This window comes from Myxine glutinosa, chromosome 8 (assembly GCF_964187855.1).
Source record: "Myxine glutinosa chromosome 8, kmMyxGlut1.1, whole genome shotgun sequence".
Taxonomy (NCBI): Eukaryota; Metazoa; Chordata; class Myxini; order Myxiniformes; family Myxinidae; genus Myxine; species Myxine glutinosa.
This window is the reverse complement of record NC_136268.1, coordinates 88,501,680-88,527,833: the sequence shown is the minus strand read 5'-3', so window position 1 is coordinate 88,527,833 and position 26,154 is coordinate 88,501,680.

Sequence of the window (26,154 nt, the reverse complement as noted above, 5' to 3'; positions counted from 1 at the left end):
TGCTTCTGCTGTCTCAACAATGGATGGAGGTCCTCAATGCCAAACAGGAAATTAGAGCTGTCTACCTTGACATATCACGTGCCTTCGATACGGTCTGGCACCCCGCTCTGCTCACCAAACTCTCCTCCTATGGTATCCATGGAAATCTCCATGCATGGCTGGCGGACTTCCTCTCTAGTCGTAGTCAACGTATGGCCCTGAATGGGTTTCTCTCATCTCCCCTTCCTGTTCAGGCTGGAGTTCCACAAGGCAGTGTTCTGGGCCCTGTGCTTTTTCTGGTCTTCATCAATGATCTCTCTGACTCTTTTGAAAATCCTCTCTATCTCTTTGCTGATGACTCCGCTCTCTGTCGCTCCATTCCTCATCCCTCAGATCGGCAGTCTGCAGCCTCCTCACTCTCTGCACACCTGGACAAAATCACAGACTGGTCAAACAAGTGGAACATGTCTTTCAATCCTGACAAATCTCACACTCTTAGTATGTCTCTCCGAAAAGACCGACTGGACAACCCTCCCATCCATTTTTTGAATAATCCTCTCCAAGAAGTACTGTCACTCAAGCTTTTGGGTCTCACTATCTGCCATGATCTTTCCTGGGAAAACCATATTTCCTAGCTGGCCTCCAAAGCCAGTCGCCGACTGGGCATCCTCCGTCATGCGAAGTCCTTCCTTGGCACACCTGAGCTCCTCACCACATACAAGGCTTTCATCCGCAGCTCAATGGAATACTGTTCTCCCCTCTGGGCCGGTGCTCCTGCCTCTCATCTAGCTCGGCTTCACGCTGTTGAAACCAAAGCTTTCAGAATCATTGGAATCTCCCGTGATGAAGATAACTCCGAGGGCCTTTCACTTGCTCACCGCAGGCAGGTTGGTGGTCTTTCTGTCTTCTACTGACTCCTCTCCGGCCTTGCTCCCCCAGCTCTCTCTGGGCTCTTTCCCCCAAATATTCCTACAGGTCGCACAAGATCTGCCTGCAACCCTCTTATGGTTAAACTGCCAAAATCCAGGCTCTGTGCTCACCTTCACTCCTTCATTCCTCTTTTCTCCCACCTCTGGAACAAACTCCCTCACTCTCTTCAATCCCACTCCTCCCTCCAGGTCTTTAAAACAGCTGTTCACCACCATCTCTTATCTTCCCCCATCCAAAACCTTGATCTTTTCTACCCCCGCTAATTTCACCCCAGATCCACTTTTTTGAAATACCAACTTCTTTCCTGGAAGTCCTTGCAGTGTCCTTGTGTTTTATTCTTCTCCCACCCTCCCCCCCCCCCCCTTTCCCATGCCTCCTCCCCCCAAGCCCTCTCCCTCCCACAGATCTCCCGATGTCCGTGCTCTCAAATGTTGTGTTTTTGTGCTTCCCCTTCTCTCCCCATCTTGTCTACCGCTCCCCTTATTACATACTTTGTGTGTCTGTTTGATTTTTTTTTGTGTGATAAATGTTAGCTCTTTCACGAGCCTCGATTCTGTATCCCCAAAAAAATTAAAATGTCAAAGTGGATTTTTTTTACGACCCTGTTACAAAATAATTTAAAATGCAATACAGAACTATGTAATTTACATAAGTATTGTCCTGTGGACGACTCTATTAAGACAGAGCATCCACGGATGGCAATTGAGCTTAATGAGGTGTTTCCAATTGATGGCGGACGATACGTGAGCAGGGGGGTTTGAGGGAGAATGCCGGCTTACCTTCACGCGCGCAGGCGTCTCCAACCTGAAAATCAATAAATCAAACCAAAAACGGAGTTGATGTACAAAAAGTAAATGCGGCTTTATTGTCGGACTCCGAGGACAAAGAACGCGACGGTAATAACTAAACCCCTCTAATGGATCGCTCCCACATTGACTTCGACGACACGACAAATGGAAAGGAGAATAAAATAAAATGTTGTGTGGTGCGTTTGTGTTGGCTTATCTGTCTATAGTCAGGTCGGTCAGGCTCCGTCTGAAGCGTCTCTGGTGTTGGCGCTAAGCAGGCCTCCCCACGCCCCCGTTCACGCTCCATCAGGCAAGCCTTGCCCGTATGCTCATCGTTCGCACGTGAACGCAGAGAAGAGACTCGGCGGCACTCCAATGTTTCTCCAACGTCCGTCATCCAGCAGGCAGTTTGCGGATCGCAAGGGAAGAGGTCCAAATGGGAGAGAAAGGCAAGGAGGTCCGGGCAGGATGGATCCAGGGACGAGAAGAAGGAAAATGTCGGCTCGCCCGTCGTTTTATCAATCGCCTCTGATGTCAACTCTCTCTCTCTCTCTCTCTCTCTCTCTCTCTCCCTCCCTCTCTCTCTCTCTCTCTGTGCCAATCATTGCTTCGCTTGCTCATAGCTTTTCACGCCTTCCTCACATCCCTGTGCTTCTCCCCCAATGTGCGCGTCGCTTGCTGTGGTTCTTTCGCGCCCTCACTGATTGGCCATGGTGTCATCAGTCGGTGGCCAATCAGTGTGGCACATCCTTCATCTTCCTTACCCCCAATAACGGGGAAGATTTCTGTCCCTTCCCCGACCAATCACACGTCCTTCCCTACTCTGCCAATCGGTGGCCTGCTCTTTGCTCGCCCCTCCCCCCTGTCAATCAAGAGTCCTTCTGGGCGTGGCTATTGCCTGCCTGGTCGATGTCTGCTTGCCATGGCGCAGTGGTGTGCTGTCGCTTCCTGTTGGTACTTCCGGTCAGTCATTGTGAGAGGGGAGTATTTATTAATGTGTGCACTAATGGGCCTAGCTAATGTATAAGAGTGCGTTGCCATACGGGACATCGGGATGATTACAGGTTTCACACACGTGGGAATTAGCATAATCCCTAGAACTATTTAACATGCCCCATTCCTTGTAATGGGGACGAAGATACACCTTAATCCGCCAAACCGGGCTAGACAGGTCCCTGACTTACTGTATATCGAGATGGTTCTTCTTCTTCGTGACATCGGAGCACCTACCTATGCAGATCTACCTGGATCTATACATGCCCTACCCAACCGACATATAGTATTCAACCCCTTGAGTCAATGCTTTGTAGAATCATCTTTGGCAGTAATTACAGCTTCGCGTCTTCTTGGGTATGTCTGTATCAGCTTTGCACATCTGGATTTGGGGGGTTTCTCCCATTCTTCCTTGCAGATTTGCACAAGCTCTGTCAAGTTGGATGGGGAGCGTCAGTGAGCAGCAATCTTCAAGTTTTTCCACAGATTCTCAATGGGATTCAAGTCTGGGCTTTGGCTGAGCCACTCAACGACTTTCACATTCTTGTTCTGACGACATTCCAGTGTTGATTTGGCTGTATGTTTGAGGTCATTGTGCTGTTGGAAAGTAAATCTTCACCGCAGTCTAAGGTCTTTTGAACTCTGAAGCAGGTTCTCCTCAAGGATTTGCTTGTATTTGGCTCCATTAATTTGGCTCCATTCATTCATTCATTCATTCAATTGGTACCTCAATCCTTACCAGTCTCACAGTCACTGCCGCTGAAAAGCATCCCCATAGCATGATGCTGCCACCATTGTGCTTCACTGCAGGATGGTGTTAGACGAGCTGTGCTTGGTTTCTGCCAGATGTAGTGCATTGTATTCAGGCCAAAGAGTTCAATTTTCCTCTCAATAGACCACAAAATATTTTGCATCATGCTCTTTCACGTGCCTTCTTACACACTCTAGGCATGCTGTCATTTGCCTTTTTCTCAGGAGTGGCTTAAATCTGGCCACTCCCATAAAGCCGAGATTTGCGAGGTGCTGCAGAGACTGTTGTCCTTCCTGCAGTTTCTTCCATCTCAGCTATGGTAGTCTGTAGTTCTGTCAGAGTCATCATTAGTCCTTGACCAAGGTTATTTTTGCCCTGTTGCTCAGTTTGGTCGGACTGCCAGCTCTAAGAAGAGTCTGGATAGTTCCATATTCTTTCCATTTCCTGATGATGGAGCTCACTGTGCTCTTGGAAACTTTCAACAGACTAGAAATTGTTTTATATCCTTCTCCAGATCTATGCCTCCTCACAGTTTTATCTCGGAGTTCTACGGAAAGTTCCTTGGACTTCATGGTTTCTCAGTTTCTGCTCTGATATGCACTGTCAACTGTGGGATCTTATATAGAAAGGTGTGTTTCTTTCTAAAACATGTACAATCATTTGAATTGGCCAAAGGTGGACTCCAATCAAGTTGGGGAGATATCTCATGGATGATCAAAGGAAATTGGATGCACCTGGGCTCAATTTGGAGTGTCATAGCAAAGGGGTTAAATACTTCTTGACTCAAGACATTTCAGATTTTCATTTTTAATTAATTTGTAAAAAAATATTTTACATTATGGGGTATTATGTGCAGATCAGTGACAAAAAAATATCTCAATTTAATCGATTTTTAATTCAGGCTGTAACAACAAAATGTTTAAAAAGTCAAACGGAGTGTGTCAAGTCAAGCATTTTGAAAGCAATATATTGTTATGAATTTTGGGGTAGTGATATATAGATCAGGTAGATCTGTGTAGGTATCATGCTCCGGTTGTCGTGATAGGGAACCCCACATGTAATAAGTCTGTTTAGGCGATTTGTTCGGATTAAGTGTATATTCGTCCCTGTCACAAGGGGGCGGGGCTTGTTAACTAGATTAGGGCATAAGGGTAAAATTCCCTTGTTCGTCATTCCCTCTGTGTTCATACCTGTGTCCCGTATGGCAACGCACCATAGACACTAGTGAGGAATCCATCCTCATTAGCGCACACACTAATTAAATCCCCCCCCCCCTATATTCGTCCCTGTCACAAGGGGGCGGGGCTTGTTAACTAGATTAGGGCATAAGGGTAAAATTCCCTTGTTCGTCATTCCCTCTGTGTTCATACCTGTGTCCCGTATGGCAACGCACCATAGACGCTAGTGAGGAATCCATCCTCATTAGCGCACACACTAATTAAATCCCCCCCACAATAACAATAAAACTAACCGGAACCCAGATGACGCACTTGTATTGGGCTGACAACCCCGACTTGGCAGACACACATTGCTCGGGCAGGCTGAGGTCACGCCCACCCCGCGAAGGTTTGGTCGAAAGGTTTGATGGGGAGATCACACCATGGGACAAGACCCCACCAATAGGGAGATGAGGTAGAATGAAGCTTGTGATTGGTCAAGGCAGGGGTAAGAAGCTGGCCACTGATTGGTGGAAGGAAGCAACAAACTGATTGGCCACCAACCAATGGCATGAGAGAGAAGTGATGCGGCCATTGGTGGAGAATTGAGCCTGTGATGTTGGCTGGCAGGGATTGGCAGAGAGAGAGAGAGAGAGATGACGTCACGAGGGGTTGATAAAAAGTGAAGAGAGACAGACATTTTCCCTCTTGCGCTTGGACCTTCTGCTTGCCCTGGATGCTCTCTTCCTCTTCTCTTCCCATTGTTGCGTTGGACCTTTTCCTGTTTGGACCCTTGCTTGTTGGGCAACGGCGGACTGTGGAGAGACGGTGGAGCACTGACGATCCTCCTTCCCTGCGTTCGCATACGGGACCGAGCGTGCGAGCGACGAGCGTGCAGACGAGGCTTGCTGCGCAGTGGCGTACATTGGCCTTGCAGCGAGCGAGCAGGGGCGCGTCGAGGCCTTCCTCCCACGAACACCAGAGCCACGTGCGGAGACGTGCTCGACCCTGACGATCCCTGACAATCCAGTCATTGAGATAAGCCCAGCACACACTCACACGACGTGGTTCCTTTCATAAATTCTCCCTTGTGTTTGTGTTTAAGTCTGGTGTGGGGATGTCCTGATTTAGGACATTTATTTATCGTCGCGTTCTTGTTCTCGGGTTCCGTTTAATGAATCTTATTTTTGTACACTTTAATTCCACCTCAGGTTGAGTTAATTTGCAGGGTGAAGACGCCTGCGCCGGCCGTCCAGGTGAGTCGGTATTCTTCCTCCTCCTTGCGTATCATCTGCCATCAATTGAACTGAACGCCTTCATTAACGCTCGTTTCCATGCGTGGCTTACTCTCGGTCTTAACTGAGAGCAGTCCACACGACAATATATCACACCTTTTAGTAAGGGCATTTTATGAGATATTTCACAAATCTGTTAACTAAATTGTTACCAAAAAAATTCTTCACCAATATGTTTGTAAAGGTGTGTAATAACATGTGTTAAAATGTTGAAGTTCAACTCCCGTGGGAAACCCAGAAAAAAAGCTGTTGAATTCGGGTACCGAAAAATTATTTTCGAGAATTTTTATTTTTTTTAATCGGCCCTTAAGTAACTTATGAGGGGTCAAATAAGGGTTTTTCATGATTCTGAGTTGATTGTTAACATTTATATTTTCACTTTTACATTTACACACAAAGTAGCTTTTATTTCACATACATATATAATACTCAAGAGTTATTTCTCATTCACAATGTCAGAAGTTTCAACAGTCATTGTCTATGTCTTCTTCAGACTCAACAACATCATGACTGCAGTTTCTGCATGTAATGCCATTACAGACTCCACAGGCCGAGATGCACGTGACCCCATTCTTCTTGCAGCTGCATCGCCGGTTGCTGCAATCTCCATGACAATTACAGCTCGTGAACTGCAATAGCTCCTCAGGAGCCGTGGGGTCCAGTGTTGGAACTGGCTCATACCCATGCACACCTAACTCAGGATCGTTGGCTTTGATCACCCACCCCGCTGCCCAGAGTGTGTCACCTGGAGTGAGGAGTGGCTGATCATGAGCCAGGGAGGAGGAAAGCTCAGCGAGGGGGAGAAACATGATCGCGTTCGTTCCTATCTGTTTCCTGTTCGTAAATGGAATAATCTTTACTTCAGTTCCTCTCAGGATCTTAGCTTTGTCGAGTGCCTTCAACTTCACCCGGGGGAAAGCTGCTGTTGTCTGTGGATCTGGCAAAGGTGGTGCCGGAGAGGTGACTTCGATCCAACCCATTGAGTGAAAGGGAGTGTTTCCGTGAATAGAGACAATGTTTAACTCTATATTGTCTCCAACAAACTGAGTGACTGCATTGTTTGTTTCCCCAACCTCCATAAAGACCACCTGATCATTACTTGACAATTCACTTTCACTGGCTGGCACTTTGGCTGTCATCACTGATTGATCCTCAAGCGCAGCATCAACCGCAACCTCATCATTGATCTGTTCATCGGTTTCCTCCACAATGGTGTCAAGAGTGCCAGAAGTATCTGGAACATCATCTCCACTCCTACTATTAAGGAAGCAGTATTTGTAGTTTTGTGTCTCCGTGTAAGACTCAGTGTATCCCAGCCGGTGGAACTTGTTGAGCATCCATTTTGACCCAAATCTATGATCAAGTTGTATGGCAAGCCCCATTTGGTGTGGCAATACTCCAGACCGAGGTCGACAGGCCTTAATAAAATTCTGCCCCCAAACGGCAACTCTTTCGTCTGTCTTGACAATCGGTCTCAAGAACATCTGAAGGCTTGCAGGAACAAGTGTCAGCTGACTATCGATGTCAGTCATACTGTGTGTGGTGGGGTATGACTTTGGACCTAAATCAATCAAGGCAATATCATTGGATATGAACTTGAGTGCCGTCTTTATGATCTGAGTCTTCTCATCTCCATGGTCAAGATTAGCATGATGCTCTCGCAGAATATTGTCGGTGCCATCTTTGAGACAGAGTACATCTGCCCTTCTTTCCTGTGTTGTGAAATACAAGGTGTCTTCGTATTTCTCTAGAAGTTTTATCTTTAGCCAATGCTTTGAATAAGAAAGGCTCTTCTCTGGTGACTGATCAAACTCCTGCAGCTTTTCATGGACTTGGTCCATGTTCATTACCCCATGCTCTAATTCTGAGTCTAACCATTCGCAGAATTCAATAAAAACTGCCTCTCGCTCCTCATCAATACTCCTCTGTCCTCTCTTCCTTTTTCCTTCCTCATCAGTCTTGGACAAACTGTCACCTCTCGCAAACATAAGTTTGCATCGCAAATGGTACAGTGTTTCTTCTGCTACCAAGTCGTTGATCCCTTCCAGGCGTCCAGTGACTTCAGTGCCCCAGTCATCCCCGCGACTCCGTGCTGTCTTCAGCAAGCTTGCCTTCAGTGTATCTGCGGTCAAATTATCTGGCACTCTGTATTTCTTTCTAGCTTGTGCTGGATTATTTTTGTAGAGCTGGGCTGGTTGGTTGCAAAGAATGCATACATCCTTATACAGGAGGTCAACTGACTGTGATCTTCTAGAACTGCAGCCAGTTGATGAACTGAACTCACAAGTAGTGCGTCTTCTCTTCAACTTTGATGACTCTTTCTCTGCCTTTGATGCTTGAGCTGACTTCTTGGTGGTTGCAACAAAGTTGTTGTACAGATCATTTTTACACTTCTGGTGGTACCTCAGTTTTCCTTCCTTTTGAGCCTCCTTCATACGTTCCACAACAGTAACATTTTCGACAGTTTCTGCTTGTTTCAATAAAGTTGAGTATCCCTTTGGAGTTGCCTGTATGAGCCTTTCAGCTGGTGTATCCGAGCGTGCACAGATGAAGCAATTGAGCACAGGTGGAGTAACGTCTTCATCCATATTGCTAGACTCCATGTCCTGCAAAGTAGAAAATGAGATATATTTAGAAATTATTTTTCCACAAAGGAGTGTCTGTAGTGAAATATAAATGTTAACAATCAACTCAGAATCATGAAAAACCCTTATTTGACCCCTCATAAGTTACTTAAGGGCTGATTTAAAAAAATAAAAATTCTCGAAAATAATTTTTCGGTACCCGAATTCAACAGCTTTTTTCTGGGTTTCCCACGGGAGTTGACCTTCAACATTTTAACACATGTTATTACACACCTTTACAAACATATTGGTGAAGAAATTTTTTGGTAACAATTTAGTTAACAGATTTTCATATGTTTCCCTTACTATTTTGATGAAGAATATTTCTTATTCTAAATGGAAATTATAGAAGTTTGTAAAATATGCTTGTTATTTTTATTTTCTCTCTTCCCCTCTCTCTCTCTCTCTCTCTCTCTCTCACTCTCTCACTCTCTCACTCTCTCACTCTCTCTCACTCTCTCTCTCTCTCTGTCACCCTCTCTCTCTCTCTCTCTTTCTCTCTCACTCTCTGTCTCACTCTCTCTCTCACTCTCTCTCTCACTCTCTCTCTCACTCTCTCTCTCACTCTCTCTCTCTCTCTCTCTCTCTCTCACTCTCCCTACAACATAGACACTCACAGAATTTAGCTAGGTGATGGAGAGTATTAACTAACAGTAGGGCAGCCAGGCAACACTTGATCACAATGAGTAAAGGAATGAATGAACAGCAAGAGGAGAGAAATAAGTGATGGAAAACTGTATCCAGCAATTTATGGTTAGGAAAGGTTCATAGGGGTAAAAAGCATTGTGGGTAAGGATAGGGGGATGAAGGCTAACCCCCGCTCTAGCAGGGAAAATGGCCTTAAAATGCCTGTTGTAAGGATAGGGGGATGACCCTAGATGGTGGTGCATTTCCCTCCTGAAGTTATCACGGGAAGAGTGAGATATTTCTCTAACTGTGGTATTGTTCTAGCTTCAATATCCTTGCTTAGCTTGAAAAATAAACTTGGTGTCATTTAGCCTTAAAGAGCTACCAACATCAGAAACTATATGAATTATCAACCTCAGTGTATGATTTGATATGATTTATATCATTTGACATGATTTATATCAATCTCATTATCACGATTAATTAAAATAATCTTACCGCACGTGAACATGATACCTTTTTTTGGGACATTTTGGTGTGCAACAGTGACTGGACCACTTCCGTTTTGATAGTGAGCATCATGAACTATGTATAGTTCCTATGTTGTGTTTTAGTTTGATTTGAGGCCTCAATTTCTTCTTCAATTTGCAACTTGCTGTTTATCTCCCAAAAAAATTTCCTACCAGAAATTTATATCATCATCATTATATGCAAGTAGAAAGTAGTCTTGGACTCCTGTTAAATCCTCCGATCATTCGGTCATATATGTTAAGGTGAGGTGTGGTAATGGTATGAACTCGACACCTCACTTGCCGATAGCAAAGATACAGCCTTAGCTAAACTCTGTGTCATTCTGCAGTTTTTTACCAGATAAAAAATAAGAATAACCTCAAAAAAAGAATTTTTTTTGCCCTCAAATAAATTCTGCCCCCCTTGCCCTTCTGCCGCACTGGCGTCCCTGACCAACATCATCTTGGGTGTAATTCAAATGTAATCCTTGGGTATAGATCGAGCAATTAATTCAATTTTTTGTTGTTGTTTACAGGGTCTAACGCTAATAGTAAAACTACACACACACACACACACACACACACACACACACACACACACACACACACACACACACACATACACACACACACACACGGACAAATACATGAGAACATTGGTCTCAACCTCAGAAAAACACTGCCACTGAGCTTGAGAAAATGATGTCACTTCCCAGAGCACTTTGGGTAACAATGACACCGTATATTTATGACAAATTCGCTTTCCTCTCCGCATGCAGCGGAGCAATTAAGAGGAATTTCCTTCTGCCTCTGGATTCTATTCCATTAGTGGGGAAACTTAGCATAACAATTGTGCATTTTGTGAGGAAAGCACCAAATTTGGTACACTAGTAGACTATCATATTATGAAAAGATCTGGATATTGGGCCATCTCAGATTCAGAGATTAGATTTTTGCAAGATTTCGATTCGATTGGGATCGAAGAGAACACCTTCTTCGTCTTCTGTACAGTGAAGTTGCCAGCCCTGAATTCTCTGGCTACATCTGGGTGCTTCATTGGGAGTGCAACCATGTCCCTCAGGTGGACAGGGACCCACCTGGCATAGTGTGTGTGGTCTAAGGCATGGAACCATGGGACCAGTTCCGTCAGGGCATCGAGGTACATCGTGAATGAAGCCTGCCGCAGAGAACGCACGTGGACCAGTACCAACATCTCTAGTTCCAGCACAGTTGCCCAGTACTGAAAGTTGGGAATGTCTTCTCCTCTCTGGTGACACCAGTCTTCGAACTCAGGCAGGTCTTCTGCATCATCAGCATATGTCATACAGTGGCGTTCATACGCACGGTGTTGCAGGATGTGCAGTGCCGCTGCAGTGATTTGATGAGCTCTTCTTGTGCGGGTGACGTGGGCAGCTCGCAGGAAGGAGTCGGCCGTCCCTGGCGTTGCAATCTCAGCTTGCAAATCTGCAAAATCTGCAAATCTTGCAAAAATCTAATCTCTGAATCTGAGATTGCCCAATATCCAGATCTTTTCATAATATGATAGTCTACTAGTGTGCCAAATTTGGTGCTTTCCTCACAAAATGCACAATTGTTATGCTATATTTAGCTTAGCTGCCGGACTATATGGCCAAAGGCTCCTTGCTCTATCCTTTAAATGTCAAGCGTCGAGCGAGACCCTCCAGACTCGCTGAGGAGACACTCACCATTATGGCACCAAGTCTGGATAATTTAGGTCAGTTATAAGAGAACAGCACAGCTGTACTGATTCTAAATGTTTAATCAACTTCAAGAAAATCTGTATATTCAAAGGCCAACACGAAATAGAAACCAAACCATTGGTGCTGAAACTAGGATAAGCAGGATGTTTTGGATAAGGTTTTGCAAATTTTAAAAATCGGTGTCTTTTTTATGGTGAGATATTTTCCAAGAAAGTATTGTTGCGAATATGGAATTTGGCCTCCATATCCGCTTGTAAATATTCCCCTATTTCCCCAATACTCCCCAACTATCCCCAATCCCCCATTCCCTAGTCCCATTGTCTGTAAACAACAATCAGTAGAGCCGACCTTCCCCTTATTCCCCCATTAAATGTCGTGCCCAGGTCCACCGCACCACACGTAGACAACTTTCGGACATCTTGCTAGTTATTCTTAGTCTATGTCAGTTAAGGACTCGTTTCCATTAATTATGACTCTTCGTTGCACCAGAATGTGATTATATGGCACCAGTAGTGAGTTTAGGACCTTTCCCATACCTCCTCCCATCTTCTTCCCCAAACAACAACAACAACAACAGAGGGGCACGGCGCTGCGCGGGGGGGGGGGGAGTGTGCGTCCTGACACCGGCTCGGTTAGCCGCCATTGACAATGCGCTCCAGACCATGCGCTCCACGGGGTTACCACAAAGGGGCTGGCTGTCAGCTCCTCGTCAAGGGCGGAGCCTGGTAAACCCCCCGCACGCACCCAATGAGAAGCAACGTGCCGATTCCACGAGGCGGAGCTAACGAGCCGAGGGCGTGTCACTCCCCGCCGGATATACGCGGCCACGTAGCGGACGTGACGTGAGATGCGCCCCCAGCTTGAGCAGACAAGACGCCATACGAGCGCTGAATACCTCCCCGCATCTCTGGACCGGACCGGGTCGACCCTGTCCTTGAGCCAAGAGTGCACCTTGAGCCATCGATACCCGCTTTCCTTGCAATCAATCCCCGTGTGAGTCAGCCTTTTGTCCCGTTTATCTGTCGTCTGTTGGGAATAATATAAGAGTGTGTCTAAGTGCTTGTCTTTCTATGCTGTACCTCTTGTAGTTGTAATCTGACCTTCCGTAACAATATAACCTCCTCCGGAGGTCTTGAGAACTGAACCCTGGTGTCGTGTCATTTGAATCCCAGCTGTGTGTCTTTTCCTTCATTGACCTAGCGTAGCGCGATTAGTCAACGTTCGGGTATAATCGGGTAACTTGTGCAGACGTGGTCATACCAAAACCGCTCGGTAAACTAACATCTAAGCCACGTCTGTAACAATTGGTGTCGAGGAGTGGAATTCGAACCCGGGACTAAATTTATTAGGCCCAAATTTGTAACAAGTAGAATCGATTCGGAGCGCGTTTCCCGCGCGTTATTAGGCCCAAATTTGTAACAATTAGAATCGATTCGGAGCGCGTTTCCCGCGCGAAATGATAACGGCCGAAATTTGTTTTGTTGTATAAAAACCCGAATTTTGAAAGTCGCGCTATGGCGGATCAAGACAGCTGGGGTCCGGTAGGGGAGAGTGAGGCAGGGTCGGTCCAGGACCAAATTGAGGGACATGAGGGACAGGAGGAGAGCGAAGCAGCGAGGGTAGCAGACGCACAAAATAGCGTCGTTGTGCCCGACATTGCGGGAGCGCAAAATGGCGCCTCGCTGATCACCGCGCCCGCGACCGTGGCAGCGCCCCCGGTGGATTGGAACTTGTTTTTCATACAAATGAAGGCCCTTATGGCCCAGAATAGCGAAGAAATGGAAAGCAGAATGATGGGGGTAATGGGGAACCGAATGGATGCTCAGAGTGAGCGATTGGAGGGCCAATTAGGGGTAATGGGAAACCAAATGGGGGTAATGGGAAACGAAATGGGGGTAATGAGGGACGAAGCGAGGGGTACTGGTGAGAAGGTAGACAAAAATTTTGAGGGGTTAGACAATGGGATAAAAGAGGTGAGAAATGGGTTAATGGGGGTAGAAAACAGAATGGCCGCTCAAGAGAATCAAATGGAAGGGATGCAAAAGGGGTTAGAGGGGGTAGAAAATAGAATGGCTGCCCAGGAGAATCAGATAGAGGGAGTGAAAACTGGGTTAGAGGGGTTAGAAAACAGAATGGAAGGCAAATTGAGGGACATGAGGGACCAAGCGGAAAGGGAAGTTAACCAAATGGGGCAGCAGATAGAGGGGGTCAGAATGGGGGTAGAAACCAAACTGGATGCTCACAGGGAGGAAATGGAGCAGATGAGGGTGGCATCTGGGCAGGAGATGCAAGTGATGGGAGAGGAGATCAGAAGAGGTGTGAGTGAGGAGGTCGGAGGAGTGCGCGAGGAGGTGAGGCACTGTAAGGAGCACATGGAGAAGGAGGTGAGAAAGGGGACTGTAAAGTTACAAGGGGGCATAGAGGACCTGACGCAGGAGGTGGAGCAGCTGACGGTGGGACAGACGGAGTTAGTGGAGCAGGTTCAAAGGAACACTGCGGTATTAGGAGGTTTAAAAGTGACACAGAAAGAACTAAAAGATGACTTGGTAGCGACGAAGAGGGAATGTCAGATGGTACGTGAGGGACTGACAACGAGGTTGGACGAGGTGATAGAGGTAATGGAGACGAAGGACCGGCAGGTGAGGACGCACATGGAAACGGTCAAGGTAGCCTTAGAGGATGAGCTTGAGGAGACGTACCGGGGAATAAAAGAGGTGAAGCAGAAATTAGAAGAAGTGGAAGAAGGGGTGAGCGAAATTAAGAAGCGACGGAGAGGGGATAAGAAAGAGATAAAATAGGAGATAAAAGAATTGGTCCAAAGTCTGTGTTTGGATCGTGATGATGTGCTCATTAACCGGATGAGGGATTCGCAGGTGATGGAGGAGAAGCGAAGAGGAAGAGGACCTGGTGTAAGTGGTGACCAATATGGTCGTGCGTATGATGCGCCAGGGGATTTAAGAAGCTTGGGGGTCGAGATGGACCCGGGTGTTCGTGAGAGGCCGTTGGTGAAGTGTGTGACAGGTCTGGTGTGCGAAAGAGGAGGTGTGCGAGAAAGTCCGACTCTGGGGTGTGTGAGGAAAAAGTGCACGCCGAGGAGTGAGTGTGCTGGCGAGAGTGAGTCGGTCGTAGCGCGTGTGCGAGGAAGCACGTGGAAGCGCGGTGTGGTGAGTGTTACAGAGGGTGTGACGGGAGAGTGTGCGCAAGAGTATGCGCGAGAAAGGTGTGTGACGGACAGGTGCATGAGGAAAGAGTGCGCTGTCAGAAGTAAGGAAGAGTGTCCACCTGTGGTGAGTGTTACAGAGGGTGTAACGGGAGAGTGTGCGCGAGAAAGGTGTGTGACGGACAGGTGCATGAGGAAAGAGTGCGCTGTCAAGAGTAAGGGTGAGTGCGCTGTCAAGAATGGAGGTGAGAGTAGTGAGAGTGACAAGGAGAGTGAGCTGGTTGTGACAGGTGAGCGAGGATGTACACCTGGGATGGAAGGATGCACACCTGGAATGGTAGAGCGTGAGTGGGAATGCACGCTGGAGTTGGTGGTGAGGCACGTGGTTGGGTGTGCGAATGAGGGCACACCTGTGATTGTCACAGAGGAGGTGACCGAGGAGGGGGCGCGAAGCGGTGTATTGGTGAGGTGTGCGAGCAACGAATGTGTGCCAAGGTGTTCGGTGGTCAGGTGTGTGACCAAAGCTGTGAGTGGAATGGGTGTACCTGGGTGTGTAAGGAAAGGTAGCATGGGAACGGCTGGATGTGTGAGCAAGGAACGGGCTGCGGGGTGTAAGAATCCAGGTGAAGCATCGACGTTAGACGGGGTAGAGTTTAGAACGACTTATAGCCGAATCGGGCCCTCGGTGCGTGCCGGGCCTCGCTTTGAACGGCCGCGTCCGTGCTCCACTAGGCGGAGCGGGCGGCTGGATAGGAAGGGTCGTCATGGCGACCACGTTGTGTTGAGACGTGCCGGCAGGTCGAGATCGGGACATTGGATGGCTCCACGCCGAGGTGATGCGTGGGATCTCGGCCCGGGTAAGCCCCCGTCCCTGCACCGAGTGCCGGACGCATCCAGCCGCTGGCACAAAACAACCAGCATCCATTGCTTGGCTTTACGAAGCCGGGCTTTGGACAGGGATTGGCGCACCGAGAGGTATTAGTGAGTAGACTGGGTGATGAGGTTAGTGTTTTGGACCCAAAATTAGAGAAAAACAAAATTTGATGATTGGCAAGGGATTGGCAGTAGTGATTGGCAGATGATGGGTAGTGATTGGCAAATTTTTAATTTGTTGAAATTTGATGTGCAAAATTGGTAGTGAGAGACCCCCGACGTGGTGGGATGGCATCCCTGCCACCCTTTCCATGTGGGGGGGCAAATGCGCAATAGCTTATGGGGTTGATGGCAGTGGAAACTAGCCCGGGTGGGTTAGGTTATATTGATAGGGCCCTAGAAGATGACATTAGGTAACGTTAAGTTTAGTTAGTGACTGATACCTGTAGTGGGGACGCAGGTAGTTTAGTGTGGATGATAATGACGTGGGAGCGCAATAGTTTAAAGGGACGACTGGGAAGCGCAAGTTTCAGAGAGGGGTAGTTAGCTGAGATGATGCCGTGTGTGTGAGGATTGAACAGGTGAGAATTGAACAGGTGTGATTGCACAGGTGTGCAACTGGACAGGTGTGTGGAGCAGTGTATGAGTAGTGAGTGTTGTGGATCAGCGCGAATGCGCTTGGGGAGAGAAGGGTGCAGGTGGCACCAGGTGGGAGAGCACAGGTGTGCAAGTACAGGTGTGTGGAGAGAGTTGGAGTAAGTGGTACGGAGTGGTGTGCATGGTGCGAAGGTGTGGATGGGGGAAGAGTGGACCCCTTTCACGAGTACCCGGGGCGGGTAGTGTAAGTGTTAGGTAGAGGGTACAGGTAAATTGTGGTTGGATATTGGCATCTGTGGTGCGGTTGCAGAATGGTGTTGTGGATGGGTGCATTAGTGTTGTGGAAATGGCTGGGCGTGTAGCCTGTTAGTGTGTGTAGTTGGTTGGGCACTCCACCACTGTGAGGATGTCGGCCAGGTGAGGCCGCAGGTGGGCTCTGGGAGCCGGTAGTTGTGAGTGGGTGCCTGAGGATCCCGGGTGTGGATCGGGCAGCCCCGTGCCAGAGAGGGCACCGAGTGGGGAGAGTGCCAGAGGGCCTTCCCCAGGTAGTTAGGTTAGGGTAAGGAGCAGGTAAGCTCGGAGGCAACTGCAGTGGTGGAGGTGTGCAGGTGGGTAGACCCACTGGGAGAGGTACACGCCACAGCCCAGAAATTGTGCGAGGGCACCGGGAGATGAATCGGGGGAGTGAGACCCCAAATTGAAAAGCACCACAGTTTGGCCAATGGGAATTGGTTTTTAGAACCCATAGTGTAAGAGGGCCAATGGTTTGGCCGGAGAAAGACCCCGGGTAGTGTAAAGTTGATAAAGTCATTTAGGAAATAGTTAGGATTGATGAACCTGTCGCACCATACGCAGCCACTTACCTGTGGTGATGATGATGACTCCACACCTGTGTTTTCTTTGTTTTGTTGCAGAAATGAGAATTGTTGTGTGGATTTGTGAGACGCATCACGACGTGGATGAGACATTGGGGTGATTCCATCTCTCCCTCCTTAGGAGGGACTGATGGTGAATTGGTGATGGCAAATTATGATGTTGAGTTGGAGATGGCAAATTATGATGTTGAGTTGAAAATGGCAAATTTGATTGGTTAGGAGGGAGAGAAGACGAATTTGGTATATGGGAGGAACGGGGAAGACAGTAGGGATGTTTGTTGATTTGTAAAGTAGATGTTTATGGGTAGTGTTGTGTTTTGTGGATACAGTAAGGGGTAAGGGAGGGGCCATGTAGGTTACCTGGTGGGGGGGGGGGGGAGCGTACGGTAGGAACGTACCTGTCTCACCTGGTTCCCATGTGCCCCCAGTGTGCATTACCTTGCATTGCGTGCACTTTTGCGCCCTTACCACCTTACTCACTTGTCTGCTTCTTTTGTCTCCCACCTCCGAGGATCTGGCTTTGGGGTAGAGAGAGAGGAGAGAGCGGTGCTGGCTACGCAGTTGTGGGCCTGCACTTTCGCTGCTTGCTGCTTGGATCGATACACCATATGGACCGCAATGTTTGTGGCCACCCACAATGGACCGCAGCTCTTTTGCGGCCAAGCACCACCCGTGGAAGGACCTATGGGTCAACGTGGCACCTATGCCAAACAGGTGAACCACTAACAGTTGGCCCCCTGACGGCCACAATATAGAAATGGACGCGGTTGGCGCCTTTCTTTATTTTTGAAAGAAGTAAGAAGGCCAAGTGCACCACACGAAGGCAAGACCAGCGGCAGAACATCGGCCGGCTGCGACACCACCGGTGATTTATAGACACTTTATTGGTGCACCGGATGGTGCTCACTGTGTGATGGGGTGGTGCTTGATGCTTGGAAGGGGTGCTCTGCACATTATTAAAGGCCGTAGGCCACAGAGCACTCGTGGGTTGGTGTATCGATGCTAGCATGCGTGCTCTCTCTATGCATAACATCTGCATGTGTTCCTCCAAAAACAGGTCCTGGATCGTAGTGTAAAAATCAGCGTAGTCTTGTGTAAATAATGCTCCCTACCGGCTGTATGTTTAGTTTGAGGATTCTTTCCGGATTCGGTTATCCTGTGGGTGTGTTTCTGTGAGGAGAAGGGTGCAACGTCGCAGGGGGACATATTTACTCATTTGTGAATATCTGTAAAACTGTCGCACTCAGGGTAGAGTTAATAGTAGAGGGAACTACATTGCGTGCCACACTAAAGTAGGTAAAAATTTATCGGGTCGGGACGCCCCGAGGGTAGAGAAGGGTGCAATGTTGCGAATATGGAATTTGGCCTCCATATCCGCTTGTAAATATTCCCCTATTTCCCCAATACTCCCCAACTATCCCCAATCCCCCATTCCCTAGTCCCATTGTCTGTAAACAACAATCAGTAGAGCCGACCTTCCCCTTATTCCCCCATTAAATGTCGTGCCCAGGTCCACCGCACCACACGTAGACAACTTTCGGACATCTTGCTAGTTATTCTTAGTCTATGTCAGTTAAGGACTCGTTTCCATTAATTATGACTCTTCGTTGCACCAGAATGTGATTATATGGCACCAGTAGTGAGTTTAGGACCTTTCCCATACCTCCTCCCATCTTCTTCCCCAAACAACAACAACAACAACAGAGGGGCACGGCGCTGCGCGGGTGGGGAGTGTGCGTCCTGACACCGGCTCGGTTAGCCGCCATTGACAATGCGCTCCAGACCATGCGCTCCACGGGGTTACCACAAAGGGGCTGGCTGTCAGCTCCTCGTCAAGGGCGGAGCCTGGTAAACCCCCCGCACGCACCCAATGAGAAGCAACGTGCCGATTCCACGAGGCGGAGCTAACGAGCCGAGGGCGTGTCACTCCCCGCCGGATATACGCGGCCACGTAGCGGACGTGACGTGAGATGCGCCCCCAGCTTGAGCAGACAAGACGCCATACGAGCGCTGAATACCTCCCCGCATCTCTGGACCGGACCGGGTCGACCCTGTCCTTGAGCCAAGAGTGCACCTTGAGCCATCGATACCCGCTTTCCTTGCAATCAATCCCCGTGTGAGTCAGCCTTTTGTCCCGTTTATCTGTCGTCTGTTGGGAATAATATAAGAGTGTGTCTAAGTGCTTGTCTTTCTATGCTGTACCTCTTGTAGTTGTAATCTGACCTTCCGTAACAATATAACCTCCTCCGGAGGTCTTGAGAACTGAACCCTGGTGTCGTGTCATTTGAATCCCAGCTGTGTGTCTTTTCCTTCATTGACCTAGCGTAGCGCGATTAGTCAACGTTCGGGTATAATCGGGTAACTTGTGCAGACGTGGTCATACCAAAACCGCTCGGTAAACTAACATCTAAGCCACGTCTGTAACAGTATGATCCATGTATCGTGGTAATGATCGCAATCTGTTGCTGTTTGACACGATCCAGCTGAGAGAAACAATTTAAAATGCTGCGCTAGGGGCCTAAGTACAAGTTTGTCTCGGAAGATGCGGCTCATCATTTTAATAGCTCAATGCGAAATATTGCATTCGATCAAGGCTTGCATTGTAATGATTGGCAGTACCGATTGTGCATTTCACATAGCAATCTGAATCTCCATGACAGGTTCTGATGCCTTTTCATAGTATCACGTGCCAAGACGCTGCGACGAATGGTACATATTGTACATAACACGTTTACAAGTACCAGCCTTGAGCAAGATCGAAAAGTGCTTTTGACATTAATCTGACAATCTGGTTAGTTCCTGAAGCCAAAAACATGAAGACCCAAAACACCCTGAAGACCACAAAGACCCCCTTAAAGACCCTGAAGATCCAAAAGACCCAGAAGACCCAAATAGACCCCGAAGACTCAAATAGACCATGAAGACCCAAAACACTCCGAAGACCCGGAAGACCCAAAATATCCCAAAGACCCAAAACACCCTGAAGACCCAAAAACACCCCGAAGACCCAAAACACCCTGAACACCCAAAATACCCAGAAGACCCAAAAGACCAAAAAGACCCCGAAGACCCAAAACACGCTGAAGACCCCAAATACCCTTAAAGACCCAAAAGACCCTTAAATACCCCCAAAGAACCACTTCCCTCAGGACCTACTAGAGTTTACTGAAAGATAAATTTAAAAAGTCGGCTTGACTTTAAAAGTTTCAGACTGATGACCATGCGTTTCGGAGAAAATCGGTGCATGCGGTCTGGTGCTTTGTTTTTAAGTGAACTTGTTGCTTCCATAAGAATCTGTTCACATTGTGAGTCCCCTGGATACGCATTCAGTGCATTGTGAGCTCCCAGGATACGCAGTGTACATGCTTTGGACATGCGCATGGACAACACTTCTTCGCTCCGAGTAGCACAAGGCTGCGGGGTGGCATCATTGACCGAGGGTGAGGCTGTGTCCCTGATGCTAATAATCAAAATAAAAAATACTGAAGGTAAGAACAGCAGGATCAGGGTTGTGAGTGGGATGAGAATGTTGTCTTGGAGGCGAGTCAAGTTTATTTTCTGCACCCAGGCCTAGTTCTTCAGCACTGCTTTCGTCAACACTGACAGTTAAACTTATTAGATCCACTGGTGTTGTTGCTGCATCATCTTGCAATAATGAAAACCCAAAATTGGAATAATTTAGGTATTTTACTATTTTTCTTGTTTATTCCGCTTAGCTGCAGCACTCTCCATCTTCCGGAACATCATCGCTGCTTCCGGAACGAATGAGTGATCATCCAGAGAGAGATGCCTGGTTTTTCCGCAAGCGCGTGGGGAAATTTTTAAATGTCTGAATAATAAGGAATTCATCATCATCATCATCATCATGAGATACAGGATTTGGCCTGCTGTATACAATAATTATACATCGTTTGTTGTTGTGTGATTGCGTCATTTTCATGTGATGATGCCGATCCTCCCATCAAAGGTCATGTGACTCGTGGGGTATGTCAATCATTTGTCCGGAATTCGTTTGTTTGTCATAAAACGTTTAGTTTATTTATTTTTGACCTTGAATTCCCGTCTTTCTTTGCTAACCTTGAGACAATAAGGGAATAAATAATAGTAGCTAGCTTAATAAATAAATTAATATATTGTATGTTTTTCATGGGTTCCTGGAGCTTGGGCCCTGGACAAATCCTCCTCTAACTCCAGGCCTGGCTGGCAGACGTAATGCCCAGTTTAAGGTCCATCCGAGGGACGGCACACACATTGATGAATCATCCTGCTTGTGAAACACCAAACTGACAGTTTATAGCTGGATCGGGATTCGAACCCCGGCTCGACAGCTTAGATGCGAGTTTGTGTACCTCTAGGTCATCCTGTCAGCCATATTGCCAAAACTGATGAGAGTCTTGCGTGATGCTGCTTTGTGATATTTTGTGCAACATTGGCTTGACAAACTGCACATCCCAATGAGTTCACAATCTCTTTCATAACATTTGATGCGAAGGTTTGATGCGAAGAAAGGGTCACGTCTGTTGCATCTCGCAATTCATCACGGGATTCTCTTTCTTCAAGAGGTGATTTTTCCATTGGCTGCCAGATGGATGGTCCAGGTTTACTTTGCCTGTCTTCTTGCATTTCATGATTACGTTTCCCTCCATTGACCTGGGGATAAGTAACAAAAAAAAAAAAAAAAAAAAAATGTGCACCATGCTCAATTCAGGTTTTGCCGAAGGAGTTTGTTGGCGACAGTTGCAATCCTGGAACGTTGCCACACCGTTGCAGGATTCTCGACTGAAGATGTAGAAAATTTGTATTTCTTTCATGGGGCTGAGTACTGGCTTAATGTCTACAAACTAATGCTAGCAGACGGGACGTCCGGCTTAATGTCCACCCGAGAGACGGCATACACATTGATGAATTGCTCTGCATGTGAAACACCATGTGAAAAACTACATATCTGGGTCAGGATTCGAACCCAGGATAGACAGCTCAGGGGTGAGTGTGCGTCATGCCCTAAGAATGAACATGATGCTCTGAAACTGAGCAATGTGAGTATCTCTGAATATTTACATTCCATTGATGACACTCAGTTATACGGATAAACTAGCAACTGCGGATAAACCTTATATTGATCAGATAGATAAACTAGCAACGGTACCAGCGCTGCGGGCGGGGCTTCAATTGGGAGGCCCAAATGAAAAGGCAAAATATCAGAAAATGAAGGCTTATTTTATGTTAAACGATTTATTTAAACATCCGTTAAATCATAATCACACGCAAATCATCAAAATCTAAACACTATTTGTAGAATTTCAATAAAAGCCACATCACTGTTCATATCAATAAATATTATTCCATCGTGTTTGGAAAAACTGGAAAATTGGAAAATTTGAAAAATTTTCCTAATTGGAAAAACAATAGAGCCTATTTTACTCCAGGGGATCCCAGGATTACCCACCCAAAATTTCGTTGCGATCGGTTCAGCCGTTTTTGCGGTACCTGGGAACGGACAGACAGACATTTGGTGAATTATAGTACGATGTGAGAAAATCCGCAAAAGGCTGTCACAGACCTTTTTGTACGATGTTACAATCAAGACTTTTCGGTCATTATTGGAATCTCCCGCGATGAAGCTATCTCTGAGGGCCTTTCACTCACTCACCGCAGGCAGGTAGGTGGTCTTTCTGTCTTCTACCGACTCCTCTCCGGCCTTGCACCCCCAGCTCTCTCTGTGCTCTGTCCCCCAAATATTCCTACAGGTCGCACAAGATCTGCCAGCAACCCTCTGATGGTTAAACTGCCGAAATCTCGGCTCTCTGCTCACCTTCACTCTTTCATTCCTCTTTTCTCCCGCCTCTGGAACAAACTCCCTCACTCCCTTCAATCCCACTCCTCCCTCCAGGTCTTTAAAACAGCTGTTCACCACCATCTCTTATCTTCCCTCATCCAAAACCTTGATCTTTTCTACCCCCGCTAATTCACCCCAGATCCACCTTGTTTGAAATTCCAACTTCTTTCCTGGAAGTCCTGGCAGTGTCCATATGTTTTATACCTCTCCCACCGCCCCCTTCCCACGCCTCCCCCCCCCCCCCCCCCAAAGCCCTCGCCCTCTCTCAGATCTCTCGATGTCTCCATGTCTCTCGGTCCCTGCTCTCAAATGTTGTGTTTGTGTCCTTCCCCCTCTCTCCCCATCTTGTCTACCGCTCCCGATGTTATATGTTTTATGTGTCGGTTTGTCTTTCTGTGTGATTAATGTTCGCTCTTTCACGAGCCTCGATCTTGTATACAAAAAAAAAAAAAAAAAAAAAAAAAATTGTTTTGTCCTTTCTGGAAGCTTCCAAGATATGATTGCGCAATTCCATGAGGCTTGATTTCCATTTGAATTAGTCGTTTTAAAATGAATGGAAAGCCAAAGCACAGTACTGTACTACACTTTGAAAGAAGGTGTAAACTTTTATACCTGTATAGATTTCCTTGTGCTCTCACATGCTTGGTTGTTCTTTATCTCCTGCCAATCCATGTGGCTTTGTGCTGGATGGTGGGATAAAACTCCGCAATTATTATTCAGTCCTGTTACACCAGCCGTTCGATTCGCATTACGGAGCAGAGGTTATTGGCGAGATGGGATTTTGCTACAGCACCTTGTTGTGTGTGCTTGCTGAAATAATGTGGCATTTTAAGCACCGGTGACTGCACACCTGTTCAAATACAGAGCTTCATCGGATAACAATGACACACTCGTGCCTTTTCTAGTTTGTCCCATTGTTTTGCCACTCGCTCTTCTTTCTTGTGTTGTAGCTATAGTTAGAGAATTGCCTGCCCGATTGTTTGCTTATTTGAGTTGATAAATTAAAACAAACACAGCAGTCTGAGTTATGACCTCATGATGCTGTCACTGCAGTTTTTATGCCTCCGCCGACAAAGTCGCCGGGGGCATTACGTTTTTCCGGTTGTCCGTGTCCGCCCGTCCGTACGGGCTAAACCTCGTTTTTCTCAGCAACCACATGTCCGATTGAAACGAAACTTTCAGGGTAGGAGTGACACCCATACAGAATGTTTTTACGATAATTGTGATGTCATAGGTCACGTGGTATAGCAGCCATCTTGAATTAAAAGCAAATAATTAAAATTTTATTTCTCGGAAACAGCTGAGTGGAAAAAATTGAAACTTAGCGCATTGTCAAGTACTTCCAATGGGGAACAAAAGCATGACCATGATGACATCATAGGTGAAGTGGTTAAACTTTTGTATTGTTTTAATCGAAAACAATACAAAAATACCAGCCAAAAATGTTTTAATCGAATTCCTTATCCTAAAAATCAGAAATTGCATGCACATGATATATGACCCATTTGTATTGAAATGTTAAATTTATGGCATCATAGCTCACGTGGTTTGGCAGCCATATTGGATTGAAGGAAAATATTAAATAATTATATCTCTGAAACCGCTGACCCTACGATGCGAAATTTTACAAATATCATCTAACAGCACTGTTGCATATAGTTTGAAAAATGATGATGTCATAGGTCATGTGGTTTGGTAGCCATCTTGGATAGAAAAACGAACCTTATCCAATCACCACGAAACTTCACAAACGTGATCCCCTACCCATACATATGCAGAGTGATGGCATCTACCCGTTGTGGGACTATGTGGAGGCATATTGGCGACACAGTCGCATTGTTCTAGATATTTATGTATTTATTGTTTTTGTTTTATTCTGTTTCTGACAAAAACAAAACACGTGTGGAAGAACATGGAATAATAAAATGACAATAGCAACGACAAAAATTTTTTTAAAAGAAGGTTTGAATGATAGATGTGTAGTGTTGATTTTTTTTATTTGCCTCTTACTTGTCCTTACTTTTCATGCCATAAAAGCCAGCTTCCTCATCCGCTAATTAGACACTGTATATTATGGAAATACTTTAAAATGGATATTCCTGTTTTCCTCGGAATGAATATGTAATCATGTACAAAACTTTGATGATGCCCTCCTTTATGAGATACTAGCAGGAGTACCTGGTGATGTTCTAATCCTGTTGGCATTTTGAAGAAATCAATTTGTTGTTTTTTTCTATTTTCTGTAAGTGCCAAAAACACTTCCCTACCTACACCCAATAAGGAAAATTTCTATTTAATATATTACACATACACTAATTGGGGATAATTTAATATTACCTTTCATACAGCAAATGGGGAAAAATGGAAAAATGCGGGGAAAAATGGCCTCTAAACGGTGGGTTTTTTTTATACAGCAACAAAAGCTCAGGCACTATAAAAGTGATGTATTTAGAAATAAAAAAATTAACCTTTTTCTTTTCAAAAAAATAGTTTTTTTTGGCTAAAACACTCCGCAGCACTCACTGATGAACCTCTGAAAGTTTGACGAAGATCCGTTCAGCCATCTCAGAAAAATGGTGACTCACAGAGACAGACAAACGTATCTTTTATAGTATAGATTAATGTGGCTGTCAACTATTTGCACTTGTGTACACAAATGTTTGTTTAAGGAGCAAAAGCTTGGTTTCCTTGAAGATGTCAAATCAAGAAGTTGAATGCCTAAAGCATGTTTATTCAGACTTGGAAAGGATGAAAATTTAATTGGTAATCTTGATCTGATTAAACCTGCACAGGCAGCACAGGGGTTTCATTTGAGCATATTGTTTTGGTACGATAGATTTGGCTCGTCGTAAGGAAGGCTCGCTCAGCTTAAGTGAGGTTCAGATCATAAGGGAATTGCTTATAAGGTGTATCTGAAATACCCACGAGTGTTGCAAACGTTGTGGATATTTAATGAATAACAAATGTATGCTCAATGCAATGTACGTGTACGTTCCAAACAGCATTTGCATACCCAAAGGACAGGACGCAAAGAACATCTGCCTGCAATTTGGACTCTCCTCTATGCTTATTGTAGAAGAAAAGATTTCCTTTGCAATGTTTGCTACTTGGCTAGCTAAACTGCCAATGGATGGACGCTCCTTCTTGCTCGGCCAGGCACATAGGGCTGTTGAGGCAGTTTAATTGGCTGGAGAGCACAATCCTGGAAGACTTGCCATTCAGATTCAGGAAGTCAGAGCAGGTGTTTCTTATTTACTCATGATGCTGGAAATAGGTCAACTACTCTTTGTGAAGGACACCGAGGCATCTTTAACTTCTACCAAAAGATGCTGGCACACCGGATACCCATTTTAGCGTCCTTCCGAGAGACAGCACACACATATTGATGAATTATCCTGCCTGCGGAACTCCTGGATGACAGTTTATAGCTGGGTTGGGA